Below are 18547 nucleotides of genomic sequence, written 5' to 3'. Positions count from 1 at the left end.
CCCCCTCAGTGACTTTGCCTAGGAGGAGATGATGTCATCAGTCTGCTGCAGGCAGGAGGAAGCATTTCCTCAGTCTTCTCTCCCCCAGTGACTTTGCCTAGGCTGAGATGATGTCATCAATCTGCTGTAGGCAGGAGGAAGCATTTCCTCAGTCTTCTCTCCCCCAGTGACTTTGCCTAGGCTGAGATGATGTTATCAGTCTGCTGCAGGCAGGAGGAAGCATTTCCTCAGTCTTCTCTCCCCCAGTGACTTTGCCTAGGCTGAGATGATGTCATCAATCTGCTGCAGGCAGGAGGAAGCATTTCCTCAGTCTTCTCTCCCCCAGTGACTTTGCCTAGGCTGAGATGATGTTATCAGTCTGCTGCAGGCAGGAGGAAGCATTTCCTCAGTCTTCTCTCCCCCAGTGACTTTGCCGAGGTTGAGATGATGTCATCAGTCTGCTGCAGGCAGGAGGAAGCATTTCCTCAGTCTTCTCTCCCCCAGTGACTTTGCCTAGGCTGAGATGATGTTATCAGTCTGCTGCAGGCAGGAGGAAGCATTTCCTCAGTCTTCTCTCCCCCAGTGACTTTGCCGAGGTTGAGATGATGTCATCAGTCTGCTGCAGGCAGGAGGAAGCATTTCCTCAGTCTTCTCTCCCCCAGTGACTTTGCCTAGGCTGAGATGATGTCATCAGTCTGCCCATTGGCCAGTGCAACAGCCCATCACAATGGGTGGCCAAACTGGAGGCTTGAGAGACCAAAAGGGGCGGAGACAAGCTTGACTCCTTCAGGAAAACTCAACATTTGCGCATCCGCTTTGACCGGATGTTTTCTTTCATCGTACTGAAGCAAAAAGGAAACATAACATAAAACATTGTATCAAATGCTCACTCTTATTTTTCCTTGCTGGCGCCAATCCATGGCGGCATACATATGGGGCCTGGAAAAGGAATTCTTCCTACGCCTTTTTCTGGACCTTTCTGAAAATGCTAACTGCTGGGCTGCAATGCTGTTCTGCATTAACGAGCCAATGAGGATGAGGCCATCTGTGCACGGCTGACAAATTACAGATCCAGGCTGCTATTTAAAGGGCAAGTCCACATTTATACCTAAAAAAAAATGGGATGGGTGCCAAACACCCTCACATGACCGTGCTGACCAATGACCACGAGCCGTTGTCCGCATTATGTTGCTACGCAGCCCCCGGGACTGTGTAACGAGTTTACAGGTGTACGGATTGGTGCACCGGCAGACGCACATACAGGTAAGTGGGGAAAAGAGGAGCAGTGGTGGGCTGATCAATCTTTAAGTCTACTGGTGGAAACACTGGGTGATGTCATTGACCCGATCTGGCCAATGACAGCACCCAGGATTAACCAGGAATCTGTTTACTGCTGGAAATACTGGGTGACATCATCCACCAAATCTGGCCAATGGCAGTGCATGACCAACGGTCACATGACCACGCTGACCAGTGACCACAAGCTATTGTCCACATGATGCAGCTAAACAGCCTCCGGAGTTGACAAGTGTACGGATTGGTGCACCAGCAGATGGTTCTCAGCACATGCAGATAAATGGGGGTACAGGAGGAGCAGGAAAGGTGTTATGAATCCATTTTTATTATTAGGTATAAAGGTGGAATTACCTCTGAAATTTTCAAATCTGTTCATTGACAGCACCCAGGATTCCTGACAGTGTTACAGCAGGCAGGAATCTGTCATTTAGCAGCAGAGGTGTGGTGTGTGCAGCTCAGCCACATGACTTTTATGGTGGTGGATTGGGCTGGGGCGAACTGCTGATGAATCCAGACATGTGCAGTTCGTTTCGGTCCGAATCTAAACTCGGACACATTTTTGGTTATTCGTAGATTTGGTTGTGTCCGAATTTCCGAAAAACAAAAGTAACGAATTTTGTTAAAATTTGTTTAGTTTTTTTGTATATTCTTTTTCTAACGACTTCCAAATTTTCAGAACGTTTCAAATTCGAACAGTTTTTAGATAACTAAGGGGTGGGTCCCCTTGCCATTGGGTGACCCCACCCCCTTGTGACGTCATCAAACTAGCATGCCCGCCCGATGGTGTCACAAGGGAGTTCTGTATATTCGTTTTCTAACGTCTTCCAAATGTTCAGAAAGGGAATACAATAAGACACGTGGCCACTCACTAAAACTAGAGGAAAAACGCTTTAACCTTAAAATACGTAAGGGGTTCTTCACTTTAAGAGCAGTAAGGATGTGGAATTCTCTTCCACAAGCAGTGGTATCAGCAGGGAGCATCGATAGTTTCAAAAAACTATTAGACGGGCCCCTTAAAGACCACAACATACAGGGGCATACAATGTATGGTTAGCAGCAAACACACACACATCATAGGTTGAACTGGATGGACGGATGTCTTTTTTCGACCTCGCTAACTATGTAACTATGTACCTATGTAACTATGTAACCAGATCATGTAATTGGGTGACCCCACCCCCTTGTGACGTCATTGACCTAGCATGCCCCGCCCGATGGTGTCACAGGGGCATTTTGTATATTCATTTTCTAACGACTTCCAAATTTTCAGAACGATTTAAATTCGAACAGTTCTTAGATAACTAAGGTTGAGTCCACCCGATGAGGTCATTGGGTGACCCCACCCCCCTGTGACGTCATCGACCTAGCATGCCCCGCCAGAAGGTGTCACAAGGGGGTGTGGCCACCCGATGATATCATCGGCTGCCCCACTCCTTCGTTGTTTAAGAACTGTTAGAATTCAAAACGTTCTAAATATTTAGAATTTGTTAGAGAACATATAAACTAAACAAAAATTTTTTAACAGAAATAATGTTACAATAGAATACAATATTAATATAACAATGTTACTATTGTTACTATAGTTATTAAAGAACTGTCAGAGGGTGGAAGCCTTTGTCGGGTGCGGACCTCTTTTTTTTTTTTGGGCGGTGGCGGCGTTCATCGCGATTGGCGCTGGATTTTCTTCGAGGGGGAAATCGTTTTTTTTTCTTTATTAAATGAGTTATCAAAAACTGTGTTTTTGTTTATTTTAATTATTTGTACGCCTTTTTTTGGTTAATGAGTATGGGTACAATGTATCCCATACTCATTTACATGAAGGGGGGCTGGGATCTGGGGTCCCCTTGGTAAAGGGGGCTTCCAGATTCTGATAAGACCCCTACTTGTGGATTCTGATAAGCCCCCTCCAAGCCAGGGGTGTGGTCCTTGTCCCCATCAACTTGAGGACAAGGTGCTTCGGGGGAGCCCCCTACCCCTAAGCATCCCCCCATGTTGAGGGCATGTGGCCTGGTATGGTGAGGGGCTGCTCACTTGTCCCCCCCCCCTTTCCTGACCTGCTGGGCTACATGCTCGGATCAGGATCTGGTAAGGATTTTTGGGGCACCCCACCCCATTTTTTTTTACATTTTGGCATGGGGGTTTATCTTAAAATTCATACTAGACCCGATTGGGGGAGGAATGCACTCCGTTTTCTTCCCTTATTTTTCATTGCTGCCATTCTTTTGTTTACATTCAGCTGTCAGTGGAGAAACCCGCTGACAGCTTATGAGCCTTCGGTTGTTAAGGACGCAGCGGCCGACTTCCCAACCCGTACCTTAACAACCAGCTATTCTTCACACACAATTCGGATCGGTCGATTCATTTTTGACCCATTCTAATTCAAAATCGTTCCAAAAATTTGGAATTAGTTTTCGTTTATAAATTTTCGAACCAATTCAAAGTTTTTGGAACAGTTTGAATTCGAAACTAATCCACAAAACGAAATTAGAAGCATAACAAATTTACCCGAAACTAAACAAATGTTTCCATTCTGCACATGACTAGATGAATCAAACACGGACTAGCCAGGAATCAGGATCGCATGCCAGACAAGTAGCATTTTCAGACTGGAGAAACCGTTCCCTCAAAGCAGGGACTCCCACAACCTCGATTCTGGCACCACTCTATAACCACGCTCGCCCTGCCCTCTCCTGCTGCCATCTTATATTCTCTAAGAGCATCCGCCGAGATGCAAACAAGGCCAACCTGTGCTCGAGCACGGACCAACGAGCTTAATGATGCTTAGTGTCAATAGACCCCGAGAGAAGGAAGAGGGAACGTTAGCATAAAAAAAAAATAAAAAATAAATAAATAAAAATATAAAAAAGGGAATAAAATAAATAAACCTCCCCTGATGTACGCGCGGCCTCGCCGACAACACAAACCCGTGTTCTTTCAGTTTGTTGGAGGTGCGGTGTTGTTTGTAAAGCGCTGCTCCTTTGATCCGCCGCCGGCGGCTCAATCTCTGTCAGCGTCGGCCTATCTCACTCAATCTAATGAACTCCAAACCATCAGAGCTCCGTAAGTTCGTCTGTCTCGTTCCTGCATAGTTAATATTAAAAATGTACTAACAGCAAGATGCGGCAACCAAATTATGCACATAAATATTGCTGGCGTTGCAGAGGAAGGCGGCGAGAGCTGAAGGCAGCGGCATGGGTGCCAGCTCGCATTTGCAGATCCTCCGTCAGTCTGTCATTAAACATGTTAGATGATGATAAGTGAGCGGCGGCGCGCCTGCATGGCTGTGCTTACTTCTGTTGTTGATGCGCATTAATGGGATAATACACATTAACTTCTCCGCGCTCCGATGAGCACAAAAACATTTTCTATCCGTCTCACTTTGCCGCCCCTACTGGTCTCTGGTAAGTGGTCCGCGTTATCGGCCGGCCGCAAAACGGCGAAAGAAATACTTTTAATTACCGGCTTCTGACTTCACATGCCCTCCCTTGGCATTTTTTTTTTTATTATTTAGAGTAGCCTTGCCTTGATTAATGTCAAAGGCGCAAGCGGTGAGGAAACGTGGGCGGCGCCGTGGTTAACGAATTTGCAGAACCGGGGTGCAGGGCTAAACGCCTTCTAGGATGCTGTCGGTGTTGGCAGTGCTTATCTTCTCGTGTGTATAAGGGGTTTAATTCACAATCCAAAAATACAGCAGTAAGGTACAACTAGCGCCTGACCAAAACCGATCCTCAACTGACACCTGACCAAAAGTGATCCTCAACTGACACCTGACCAAAATCGATCCTCAACTGACGCCTCACCAAAACAAATCCTCAACTGACACCTGACCAAAATCAATCCTCAACTGACGCCTCACCAAAATGGATCCTCAACTGACACCTCACCAAAACCGATCCTCAACTGACACCTGACTAAAATCGATCCTCAACTGATGCCTCACCAAAACCGATCCTCAACTGACACCTCACCAAAATCGATCCTCAACTGACACCTGACCAAAACCAATCCTCAACTAATGCCTCACCAAAACCGATCCTCAACTGATGCCTCACCAAAACCGATCCTCAACTGACGCCTCACCAAAACAGATCCTCCACTGACACCTGACCAAAATCGATCCTCAACTGACACCTGACCAAAACCAATCCTCAACCAATGCCTCACCAAACCCGATCCTCAACTGATGCCTCACCAAAACCGATCCTCAACTGATGACTCACCAAAACCGATCCTTGACTGGTGCCTGACCAAAACCGATCCACAACAGATGCCTGACCAAAACAGCCTTAACTGACGCTTCACCAAAAGGTATTCTGAACTGGTGCCTGACCAAAATAACCCTTAACTGATACCTGACCAAAATCGATTCTCAACTGACGCCTGAGCAAAACCATCCTTAACTGACACTTGACCAAAGGGATTCTTAACTGGTGCCTGACCAAAATAATCCTTATCTGACGCCTGACCAAAACCGACCCTTAACTGACGCCTGACCCAAACCGAGTCCTAAATGACACCTGACCAAAACCAATCCTCAACTGATGCATGACCAACCGATCCTCAACTGACACCTGACCAAAACTGATCCTTGACTGGTGCCTGACCAAAACCGATCCTCAACTGACACCTGACCAAAAACCGATCCTCAACCGACGCCTGACCAAAACCGATCAACTGACACCTAACCAAAACTAATCCTCAACTGATGCATGACCTAAACCGATCCTCAACCGACACCTGACCAAAAACGATCATCAACTGACGCCTGACCAAAACGATCATCAACTGGCGGCTGACCAAAACGATCATCAACTGGCGCCTGACCAAAACCGATCATCAACTGACGCCTTACCAAAACCAGTCCCTAGCTGTCAACTGACCAAAACTGATCGTTAATCGGCAACTTACCTACACCTGACCAAAACCGATCATTAACTAACTGACCGAAACTGATTCCTAAGTGGCAGGTGAAGAAAACCGATCCTTATTTAACGTCTGACCAAAACCGCCCCACCTGCATGCCATGCACACCTGTATGACTGTAGTAAAGGCTTTAGAGTGTAAGGGTGCAGGCAATGACGTGATTGGTGGTAGGTGGTGGTAGGTGGTATGTCATCACTCTTTAAAAACATGAATAAATAACGATCATCTGAGACGGCTTGACACAGCTCCTCCGCAGTGAGTGTCACACGCTGGGATCGATGGTACAAAGCTGCTTTGTTGCTGTGAGTTATTCTTTGATAGTGACTGCTGTGTGTGGGAAGACTGTATCGCCCCCCTGAGGACTGAGCCAGAACAGACAAGGAAAGTGGCATCCTGATGGTTCTAACGTTTGGCAAGGATTTACACGATTGTGTCACCTCTGCACTGGCATCTCAGTCCAGAAATAGATGGTGACCCTGGATGATGCCTAAACAAAGATGGCGCCGCCCATCTAGAGAGGAAGCAGGTAAAGGCACTGTGGGGGGATCACTGTGATCTCTCTAAGAGGTAATAAATACCTGGAAGTGTTACACTGAAACAGCATTTTGCATGCATGGACTGAGTGTAAAAATATATATATCTGTTGTTAAGTTTAATTTACATCCTCCCTCTGGCCTCCAGATTCGGCTTTGATTGGGTTCCCGATGAAGTAAGGACGCCACTTCCGGTTTACTCGGATGCCAACAGCGCCGATTAAAAAAAATGACGGTATTCAAAAAAAGCAGATTTTGGCATTTTGAATACTTTTAAGTGCAAAGGAGGGATTTGGGGTCTTTTAGACCCCAGATCCCTCCATAAAGAGTACCTGTCACTGCCTATTACTGTCACAAGGGATATTTACATTGCTTGTGACAGCAATAAAATTGATTAGATTTTAGGAACAGTGCAAAAAATAAAAAAAATATAAGAATTATAGAAAAACTTTTTAACCACTTAAGCCCCGGAGGATTTGGCTGCTTAAAGACCAGGGCCTATTTTGCGATTCGGCACTGCGGGATTTAACGGACAATTGCGCAGTCGTGCAGCGCTGTACCCAAATAAAATTGACCACCTTTTTTTCCCGCAAACAGAGCTTTCTTTTGGTGTTATTTGATCACCTGTCCGATTTTTATTTTTTGCGCTATAAACAAAAAAAGAGCGTTCATTTTGAAAAAAGAACAATATTTTTCACATTTTTTTATATGAAATTCTACCCAAAAAAAAGTAAAAATCAAAATGTTAACATTTTAGGCCAATTTGTTTTGTGCTACATATTTTTGGTAAAAAAAACTGCAATAAGCGTATTTTAATTGGTTTGCGCAAAAGTTATTGCGTTTACTAACTAAGGGAAAGATTTATGTCATTTTTATTGTTTTTTTTTTTAACTAATAATGGCGGCGATCTGCGATTTTTTTTGCGGGACTGCGACATTGCGGTGGACAGATCGGACCCTTGACTGACATTTTTGACACTTTTGGGGGTACCAGTGACATTACTACAGTAATCAGTGCTATACACATGCACTGTTACTGTAAAAATGACACTGGGAGGGAAGGGGTTAATTTTTATTGGTGATCAAGGGGTTAAGTGTGTCCCTAGGGGCGTGATTCTAACTGTCAAGGGGCGTGGCTTGTGATGTAACCACAGAGACATACGATCCTACATAGCATGATCGTATAGTCTCTGCAGTTACATCAGGGAGAATGACAGTTTACATCAGCCGCCTGCCTTTCTCCCTCTCCAGCGGGAGATCGTGAGTGACCGACGGACATCGGAGCCGCCGGTCACACGTGCGGGGATGGCCATGAACGAGCGGGGGTGGGAGCGCGCCTCCGGCTGCGCGCACTCGCCCCCTACAGGCTCCTGGGCGAGCGACGTAGTACCACGTCAGTTTGCCCAGGAGAGGCTGACTGCCACAGTAAATATACTGTGGGCCATCGGCAAGTGGTTAAAGCGCCCTGAAAGCTCACGCACCAAAGAAAATGCATACGTAAGTTGCGCCTGCAAATGTAAAACGGTGTTCAAACCACACATGTGAGATATCGCCACAATCGCAAGAGCAATAATTCCAGCAATAGACCTCCTCTGTAACTCTAAACTGGTAACTGCAAAAAAAAAAAATTAAAATGTCGCCTATGGAGATTTTTAAGTACCGTAGTTTTTCGCGCCTTTCTAAAACCGTAACATGTTAGGTATCTATTTACTCGGTGTGACATCATATTTCACAATATACAAAAAAAATTGGGCTCCTTACTATTTAGTCTTTTTAAATTTAGTAAAGTGTATTTTTTCCAAAAAAATTATGTTTGAAAGACCGCTGCGCAAATTCTGTGTGAAATAAAATATTGCAACAACCACCATTTTATTCTCCAGAGTCTTTGCTAAAAAAATATATTTAATGTTTTGGGGTTCTAAGTAATTTTCTAGCAAAACATACTGATTTTAACTTGTAGACAACATGTGTCAGAAATAGGCCTGGTCCTTAAGTGGTTAAAAGAACAATCCACGTTTATAACTGCACAGAAAGCCAGATACACTATATTGTCAAAAGTATTGGGACACCTGCCTTTACACGCACATGAACTTTAACCACTTGCCTACTGTGCACTTAAACACCCTTCCCATCCAGGCCAATTTTCAGCTTTCAGCGCTGTCACACTTTGACTGACAATTGCGCGGTCATGCTACACTGTACCCATTTGAAATTTTTATCATTTTTTTCACACAAATAGAGCTTTCTTTTGGTGGTATTTAATCATCTCTGGGTTTTTTATTTTTTACAAAAAAAAAAGAATAAAGACAGAAAATTTTGAAAAAAAAAAAAAGTTTTTCTTATTTTCTGTGAGTAAATTTTGAAAATAAATTTTTCTCCTTCACTGAAGGGCGCTGATGAGGCGGCACTGATGGGCACTGATAGGCTGCACTGATGGGCACTGATGAGGCGGCACTTATGGGCACTGATGAGGTGGCACTTATGGGCACTGATGAGGAGGTACTAATATGCCGCAATGATGAGCACTGATAGGCGGCACTGATAGGTGGCACTGATAGGTGGCACTGATAGGGGGCACTGATAGGCGGCACTGATGAGCACTGATAGGCGGCACTGATGAGCACTGATAGGTGGCACTGCTGGGCACTGAGAGGTGGCACTGCTGGGCACTGAGGTGGCACTGCTGGGCACTGAGAGGCGGCACTGGCGGGCGGCACTGCTGGGCACTGAGAGGCGGCACTGATGGGCACTGGCGGATGGCACTGATGGACACTGACGGGTGGCACTGATGGGCAGCACTGATGAGCACTGATGGGCAGCACCATCAGTGCCCACACTCAGTGCCCATAGTGCTGCCAGTCAGTGCTTATCAGTGCCTAGATGAGCAGGCACTGATGGGCACTGACTGGCAGCACTATGGGTACTGATTGTGGGCATTGATGGGGACACTGATGGCGGGCACTGTGGGCACTGATGGGGGGGCACTGTGTATGTTTTTTACCTTGTAGTAATCAGGGCACTGGTGATCAGTGCCCTGATTACATGTCTCTTTGTCCCTGGCGCTGTGCAGCTCTCCCTCCTTCCTCACACTGCAGGCTCCGTGTGAGGAAGGAGCGCCGGCGATAAGAGATGATCTCATATGTTTACATATGAGATCATCTCTCATTGGATGATCCGATCACGTGGTGAATGGCCGCTGTGATTGGCCATTCACCGCGATCTGTGATCGGCCGTGTCCAAGGGACACAGCCGACACAGATTCTCCCCGCTGCGCGCTCGCGGGAGCGCGCGGGGGGCGTGTCACTGGGAGGCCGTTTAAAAACGGCCTCCCGAAAATTCGAGTCCGCGCTGCAGCCGTATATAGGCTGTAGCGCGGATGGCAAGTAGTTAATGGCACCTTGCTTTGTGCATTGGTGCTCAGTCATGTTGGAACAGGAAGGGACCATCTCCAAACTGTTCCCACAAAGTTGGGAGCATGAAATTGTCCAAAATGTCTTGGTATGCTGACGCCTTAGGATTTCCCTTCACTGGAATTAAGGGGCCAAGCCCAACCCTCTGAAAAACAACCCCACACCCTAATCCCCCCTCCACCAAATGATTTGAACCAGTGCACAAAGCAAGGTCCATACAGACATGATGAGCGAGTTTTGGGTGAAGGAACTTGACTGGCCTACACAGAGTCCTGACCTCAACCCTATAGAACACCTTTGGGATGAATTAGAGCGGAGACTGCAAACCAGGCCTTCTTGTCCAACATCAGTGCCTGACCTCACAAATGCGCTTCTGGAAGAATGGTGAAACATTCCCATAGACACACTCCTAAACCTTGTGGACAGCCTTCCCAGAAGAGTTGAAGCTGTTATAGCTGCAAAGGGTGGGCCAACTCAATATTGAGCCCTACGGACTAAGACTGGGATGCCATTAAAGTTCATGTGCGTGTAAAGGCAGGCGTCCCAATACTTTTGGTCATATAGTGCATATATTGTTCAGCAGTCGTAATCAGGCTGCAGGGAGGGCGGGGCTTCTGAGCACTGAGGTCCACACCGCGATACGAAGAAACAAGAATGAAGCCAGTCCTTTCTAAAGGGGGAAAACCCGGCACTGAGAAGGAATTTGTCCTGAAATGAAATGCTGGGTGAACATGGCGGCTGAGGTATTAGAACCGCCATGAGCCGGATTACAGCTGCTCCTGTAAATCACGCCGCCCGCTCAAATATGTAACTCTATTGACTTTATTGATCCTTCCCAAAGGCAGGTAATCCCGGACCGGATTAGTCCCGGCTCTGCAGATTGTCTTAAACAAAGCTGCCAGTAAATGATCTCTAGCCGGCGTCTTCTCATCCTTACATGACACGTCCGCAAGGGGGGGGCAAGGAGGACAATGAGATGATTCAGCCTGACCACCATATATATAGCCTTCCTGGATGGCTCCCCTGTGACCCCATACACCACCGACTGTCTACAGGATCAGCGAACGCAACGTCCAGCTGAAAAAAAACGCTCCATACAGTTATGGGCCTGGGATAAGAACAGGTTCCTGTCTCCAACACATTTCTGTTTCTGTATGTTCCTACTTGCCATTACACACAATGAAATTCCATCCAGCAAAATACATCCCCCCCAATCAACAATCAGGTGCTGGTTTGCAGCGGATTATTTTCAGGTGTTGCTGCTGTGACTCTTAACTAGAAACACAAGCTTCTACATTCCTGGTGCCCAACCTGTGGCCCAAAGGCTGCATATGGACCTTTCAAACCTTCTTTGTGGCCCTCAGGGCCCCTGCTGATGGTAGTTCCCTTATTACCCTGTAATAGCAGTGAGTTCTACTAGTCTCATGTCATTTAACATCTGCTGTAGCAAGCAGGTAGTCTCTTACCATCTACAAAAGCAATGAGGTAGTCATTGACATCTCCTGTAGCAAGCGGGTAGACATTCACCATCTACTGTAGTAAGCAGGTAGTCCTTGACCATCTCCTGTAGGAAGCAGGTAGACATTGACCATCTCCTGTAGGAAGCAGGTAGACATTGACCATCTCCTGTAGGAAGCAAGTAGTCCTTGACCATCTCCTGTAGAAAGCAGGTAGTCGTTGACCATGTCCTGCAGCAATCAAGTAGTCCTTAACCATCTCCTGTAGTAAGCAGGTAGTCTCTGACCATCTCCTGTAGTAAGCAGGTAGTCTCTGACCATCTCCTGTAGTAAGCAGGTAGTCTCTGACCATCTCCTGTTTCTTGCCTGCAGTCTCTTAAATTAATCTGCAGCATAACATTCCCTAAATATTGTATGCAGTCCTTTAGTGATCCCAGGGGCCACACCTGAGTCCCTCTTTCTGGTAGCAGTTGTAGGATCTGGCCCTTGTAGTAGTAGTTGTAGTTGATGGACCTTGAAGTAGTACTTGTAGGAGAGGGCCCTTATAGTAGTAGTTGTATGAGAAAGCCCCTGTAGTAGAAGTTATAGGAGATGGCCCTTGTAGTACAAATTATAGGAGAAAGCCCTTGTAGTAGAAGTTGTAGGAGATGGCCCTTGTAGTACAAATTATAGGAGAAAGCCCTTGTAGTAGAAGTTGTAGGATATGGCCCTTGTAGTAGTAGTTGTAGGAGAAGGCCCTTGTAGTATAAGATATAGGAGATGGCCCTTGAAGTATAAATTATAGGAGATGGCCCTGGTAGTAGTTGTAGTAGATGGTCCTTTGTAGTAGTAGTTTTAGGAGATGGCCCTTGTAGTAGTAGTTGTAGGAGATGGCCCTTGCAGTAGTAGTTGTAGGAGATGGCCCTTGTAGTAGTAGTTGTAGGAGATGGCCCTTGTAGTAGAAGTTATAGAAGATGGTCCTTGTAGTAGTAGTTGTAGAAGATGGTCCTTGTAGTATTAGTTATAGGAGATGACCCTTGTAGTAGCAGTTGTAGGAGATGGCCCTTGTAGTAGAAGTTGTAGGAGATGGCCCTTGTAGTAGAAGTTGTAGGAGATGGCCCTTGTAGTAGAAGTTGTAGGAGATGGCCCTTTGTAGTAGTAGTTGTAGGAGATGGCCCTTGCAGTAGTAGTTGTAGGAGATGGCCCTTGCAGTAGTAGTTGTAGGAGATAGCCCTTGTAGTAGTAGTTGTAGGAGATGGCCCTTGTAGTAGAATTTATAGAAGATGGTCCTTGTAGTAGTAGTTGTAGGAGATGGCCCTTGTAGTAGAAGTTGTAGGAGATGGCCCTTGTAGTAGAAGTTGTAGGAGATGGCCCTTGTAGTAGTAGTTGTAGGAGATGGCCCTTGTAGTAGAAGTTGTAGGAGATGGCCCTTGTAGTAGTAGTTGTAGGAGATGGCCCTTGTAGTAGTAGTTGTAGGAGATGGCCCTTGTAGTAGAGGTTGTAGGAGATGGTCCTTGTAGTAGAAGTTGTAGGGAAGTCCTCAAAATTTCCACTCGCCTGCTTGCATATGGCGAGTGGAAATTAGCTGAGGGCGAGTGTGGTGGAGCCGCATCGGAGGGGGGCCGGGCACTGCCGGCAGGCGGGGTTAAATGGGAGCGGATTCTCTTCCCAGCAATCGGCCAGGGGAAGGGAGAGCAGAGGAAGAGGAGAGCCAGCGGATCACACACAGAGGGGAACTCTGCTGTCAAACAAAGTCCCGCCTCCTGGACCTGCTCCTATGATAGACAGCACACTGGTCCAATGCCAGGAAATTAAAGTAGAGTGACGTTTATCATAGGAGCCGGTCCATGTTTGACAGCGGAGTTCCCCTTTCTGGATGATCCTCTTCCTCTCCTCTCCCTTTCCCTAGCCGATTGCTGGGAGGAGAGTCGGCTCCCATGAGGCAGTGCCCATCACTGATGGGCACTGATAGGCTGCATTGATGGGCACTGATGAGGCTGAACTGATGGGCACTGATAGGCACTGGCTGGCTGCATTGATGGGCATTGATGAGACTGCACTGATGGGCACTGATGAAGCTGCACTGATAGGCTGCATTGATGGGCATTGATAAAGCCGCATTAATGGGCACAGATGAGGCTGCACTGATGGGCACTAATAAGCTGCACTGATGAGGCTGCACTGACATGCTGCACTGATAGGCTGCATTGATGGGCATTGATAAAGCCGCATTAATGGGCACAGATGAGGCTGCACTGATGGGCACTGATGGGCACTAATAAGCTGCACTGATGAGGCTGCACTGACATGCTGCACTGATAGGCTGCATTGATGGGCACTGATAAAGTTGTTGTTGTTAATCTTTATTTTTGTAAATTAATTCTGCATAAAACATTTAACAGTGTCATTTCATGAGATGATTTACAAGGGCGTGTTTAGGGGCGAGGCAGGGTGGGGGTTGGGTGGGACAACTGGAGGCGAGTAACTTTTAAGGCCTGGCTAGTAGCTCAGGACTTTTTGAGCCCTGTTGTAGGAGATGCCCCTTTTAGTAGTAATTTTAGGAGATGGTCCTTGCAGTAGTAGTTGAGAGAGATGGCTTTTGCAGTAGCAGTTGTAGGAGAGGGCTCTTGTAGTAGGGGATTACCCAGTAGTCTTCGCCCCCCCCCCCCCCCCACAAGACCATCACAGAGTTGTCACACTCACATTCCCCATTGTATTCCCCACTTTGTGCTACAATAGTCACAGCAGTTGAGTGGACTGGGATATGTCTCCTTGAGTCCCCATAGAACAGAAGAAGCCAAGGTGAGGTTTAGCGTCCCAATAATCACACTTACATGGAATACCATGAGAAAAATAACTTGGCCCGTACAATAGTGAACAAGCACTGGCAGCCAACAAATATACTATTGGCGGTAATGTCACCCATGGGGGAGTACTTGTACAGTTGAGATTGGGAATGGGGTATGATATTGGTGGTGAAGTTATCCATGGGGGGGGGGGGGGGGGTAACTGCACAGCTGAGATTAGGAATGGGGTATGACATTGTAGGTGATGTCGTCCATTGGGGGTACTTGTACAGCGGAAATTAGGACTGGGGTATGACATTGGTGGTGATGTCATCAATGGGGGAGTACTTGTACAGCTGAGATTAGGAATGGGGTATTACATTGGAGGTGATGTCACCCGGGGGGTACCTTTACAGCTGAGATTAGTACTGGGGTATGACAATGGCGGTGATGTCATCCATAAGGGGATACCTGTACAGCTGAGATTAGGAACGAGGTATGACATTGGGAGGTGATGTCATCCATTGGCAGGGTACCTATACAGCTGAGATTAGGAAGGGGGTATGACATTAGGGGAGAGGTACCTGTACAGCTGAGATTAGGAACGAGGTATGACATTGGAGGTGATGTCATTGATGTGGGGGCACCTCTACACATGAGATTAGAAATGAGGTATGATATTGGGAGGTGATGTCAACCATGGGGGTACTTGTACAGATGAGATTAGGAATGAGGTATGATATTGGAGGTGAAGTCATCCATGGGGGGGTCCCTGTACAGTTGAGATTAGGAACAAGGTATGACATTGGCAGGTGATGTCATCCATGGGGGGTACTTGAAAAACTGAGATTAGGAAAGGGGTATGGCATTGGAGGTGATGTCATTCCGGGGGCTTTCTGTACAGCTAAGATTAGGAATGGGGCATGACATTGGAGGGACAGTACTGGAGGAACTAGGCTCAGCCCCATATATTGTTACACTTCACATAAAACCTCCAGAAGCCGGTGGAGAGAATTCATCTTGTCTGCAATCCTGCTCATTACGCCTCCTCTGTGATCCCGCCGTCCCTCGTCTGCACTCAACTTCTGAACTCTCAATGAGCGCAGCAGTCCTCTTGGGGACCACAGAACAGCTGAAGCAAAGGTTTCAGGAGAGTTCTAACTGGCGCAATTGTCCCGGTGACAGAGCAGGGAGTGCTGGCAGTAATTAGGAGACTTGTTTGTCATGTGTAACGATCGGAAGGTTAGGACGCGGGGGGACTAATGGATTCTGGCAGAGGGAGATGACCACGTCACTGTCAACCATAATTCTCTACGTGACATTACATCCTCATACCAGTCCAGTGTCGGATCCTCAGGTGTAATTAGGGAATTCTGCATCCTTGGCATAAACCGAAAGCACCCCGCTTTCATTACCTGGCATCAGTTAGATGTACATTCCTTTTCCATGCTGCACCTCTAAGCAATTCTGGTAAAAGTATGATAGGTGGAGGATTCTATGTCCAATGTTAGCCTCATGCAACGACCAAAAACGTGTCATCAAAGGAAAAATAGAGAGGGTGAAACTCCCCAATGTAGACTCAGACAGCAATAAAAACCTGACAGAGGGGTATAACTAGTGGGTACCCCAGGTCCTAATGCTGGGACTGCAAGCATTTTTTTTCCCCCATATGGCCTTATGCAGCTTCCGGCTTCTGTCCCCATCCGCCACCTGTAAGAGCTAAGGAAACAAGCTGGCAACTGCATAAGAAAAGTAAAAAAAAAAAACCCCACAGGCTCCTGACCCCTGCAGTCTGTGCATTACGCACTCCTGACCCCTGCACTCTGCATTACCCACTGCTGACCCCTGCATTCTGTAAATTACGCACTCCTGACCCCTGCACTCTGTGCATTACGCACTTCTGACCCCTGCATTCTGTAAATTATGCACTACTGACCCCAGCACTCTGTATGTTATGCACTCCTGACCCCTGCACACTGTGCATTACACACTGCTGACCCCTGCACTCTGTGTATTATGCATTGCTCTCCCCTGCACTCTGTGCATTACACACTGCTGACCCCTGCACTCTGTGTATTATGCATTGCTCACCCCTGCACTCTGTGCATTACTCACTGCTGTCCCCTGCACTCTGTGCATTACGCACTCCTGTCCCCTATACTCTGTGCATTACTCACTCCTGTCCCCTACACTCTGTGAATTACCCACTCCTGTCCCCTGCACTCTGTGAATTACCCACTCCTGTCCCCTACACGCTGTGCACTACGCACTCCTGTCCCCTACACTCTGTGCATTATACACTCCTGTCCCCTGCACTCTGTGCATTACGCACTCCTGTCACCTGGACTTTGTGCATTACGCACTCCTGTCCCCTGCACTCTGTGCATTACGCACTCCTGTCCCCTGCACTTTGTGTATTACACACTCCTGACCCCTGCACTCTGTGCATTACACACTCCTGACCCCTGCACTCTGTGCAATACACACTCCTGTCCCCTGCACTCTGTGCATTACACACTCCTGTCCCCTGCACTCTGTGCATTATGCACTTCTGTCCCTGCACTCTGCGCATTACGCACTCCTGTCCCCTGCACTCTGTGCATTACGCACTCCTGCACTCTGTGCATTACACACTCCTGACCCCTGCACTCTGTGCAATACACACTCCTGTCCCCTGCACTCTGTGCATTACACACTCCTGTCCCCTGCACTCTGTGCATTACGCACTTCTGTCCCTGCACTCTGCGCATTACGCACTCCTGTCCCCTGCACTCTGTGCATTACGCACTCCTGCACTCTGTGCATTACACACTCCTGTCCCTGCACTCTTTCTCCTGAGCTCTGCCCCGCCCACTGCACAATGTGGCCACATCCACCTTTTGCTACACTACAGGCCACATCATTACACTCCTCAGGGTGGCCAAAGGGTGCCCAGGTCTTTCAGAATCTTAGAGAGGTCCTATCCATCCCCTAATCTATGTAGAATCTTGGTGATTTCAGGTTCCTAAAACCACCTAAACTCATACGGTAACCCTGCAGAAGTCACTTCCCACTTCTGTCTGTCAGGATTCATTCTTACATCAGCTTCAAAGCCCATCTACAGGCAAAAACTTTTTTTTCATTTTGGGTAGAGTAGGGGAAAGGTTTGAACCTCTGTCAGTGATTTCCTGTCCCATTGACAACCACAACTCAATATATCTTATAGGGTGTCACAGGGAGAGGAAGTGTGGAAAAGTCAGACAAAAGTTAAAATGTAAGTTCTGCCCCATTATTGGCTGTCCCAAGGCTTAAGTAAAGACAGACTTTGTTCCATGGTACTGGACCTATTGTTTTTTTGTATACTTACCTCTTTATGAGGAATTTAGGCCGGTCAGTGATGTGAGGATGTCAGCACCACTCTCCGCATCATTACACAGAGAATGAAGGATGTTGTGGTGATGTTTCCTTAGGGGGGCAGGGCCATGACATCCTTTCACTCTTCTGGGTTGAGGGAAATTGGGTGTCACTAAAGCCAGAAGACTGGGGGCATCTTGTGGTGAAGAAGAGGTAATGCAGTGGCAGTGCACAAGGTCAGTGGCAGCCTCCAAGCCGAGTCCTCAATGACAAGTCTCAGTTGATTGAGGACATCTCATAGTGAAGATTAGGTAATGCAGGGGCAGTGCACAAGGTTGGTGGCAGCCTAGGCCTTTTTATTTAAGGAACCCGATGAGGCTCCATTTGATTTTTAAATAAGTTGGAGTTCGGCTTTAGGTGTTAATGAGGAGCACTATAAAAATACCATTACTATTAATCTTACTTGTGTTGCAGAAGGATAAACCTGCAGCTGGCTCTGCCCAGTCCTTTTGTTCAGCGATCACGTCCGAGTTTTTTATCATGGCAATGAAAACTCTCCAGACACCCTGGACTGGAGCCGGCTAATAATGGCCTCTGTTTCTGGCCATGTGTCCTGCGGCTGCAAGAATTTCACATACGATGAACGTTTTTCAGCAGCCAAATCACATCATTGGGCTCCCTGCCACAGCCCACTCTCCCGGACCAGGGCTGCCGTTTCCATTCTTGTTTAATGCATCGCCTTTTTATTACCCCAAAGGCCGTGCGAGGGGCTCCGGCTGTGTCTTGGCAGCTCCTGGACCCTTATTGTCTCACTGATCAGAACATAATGGTTGGGTCTCCTCATCTTCCAGG

Source organism: Pelophylax lessonae, assembly GCF_965119305.1.
Source record: "Pelophylax lessonae genome assembly, chromosome: 11".
NCBI lineage: Eukaryota > Metazoa > Chordata > Amphibia > Anura > Ranidae > Pelophylax > Pelophylax lessonae.
Note: the sequence above shows the minus strand (reverse complement) of the source record.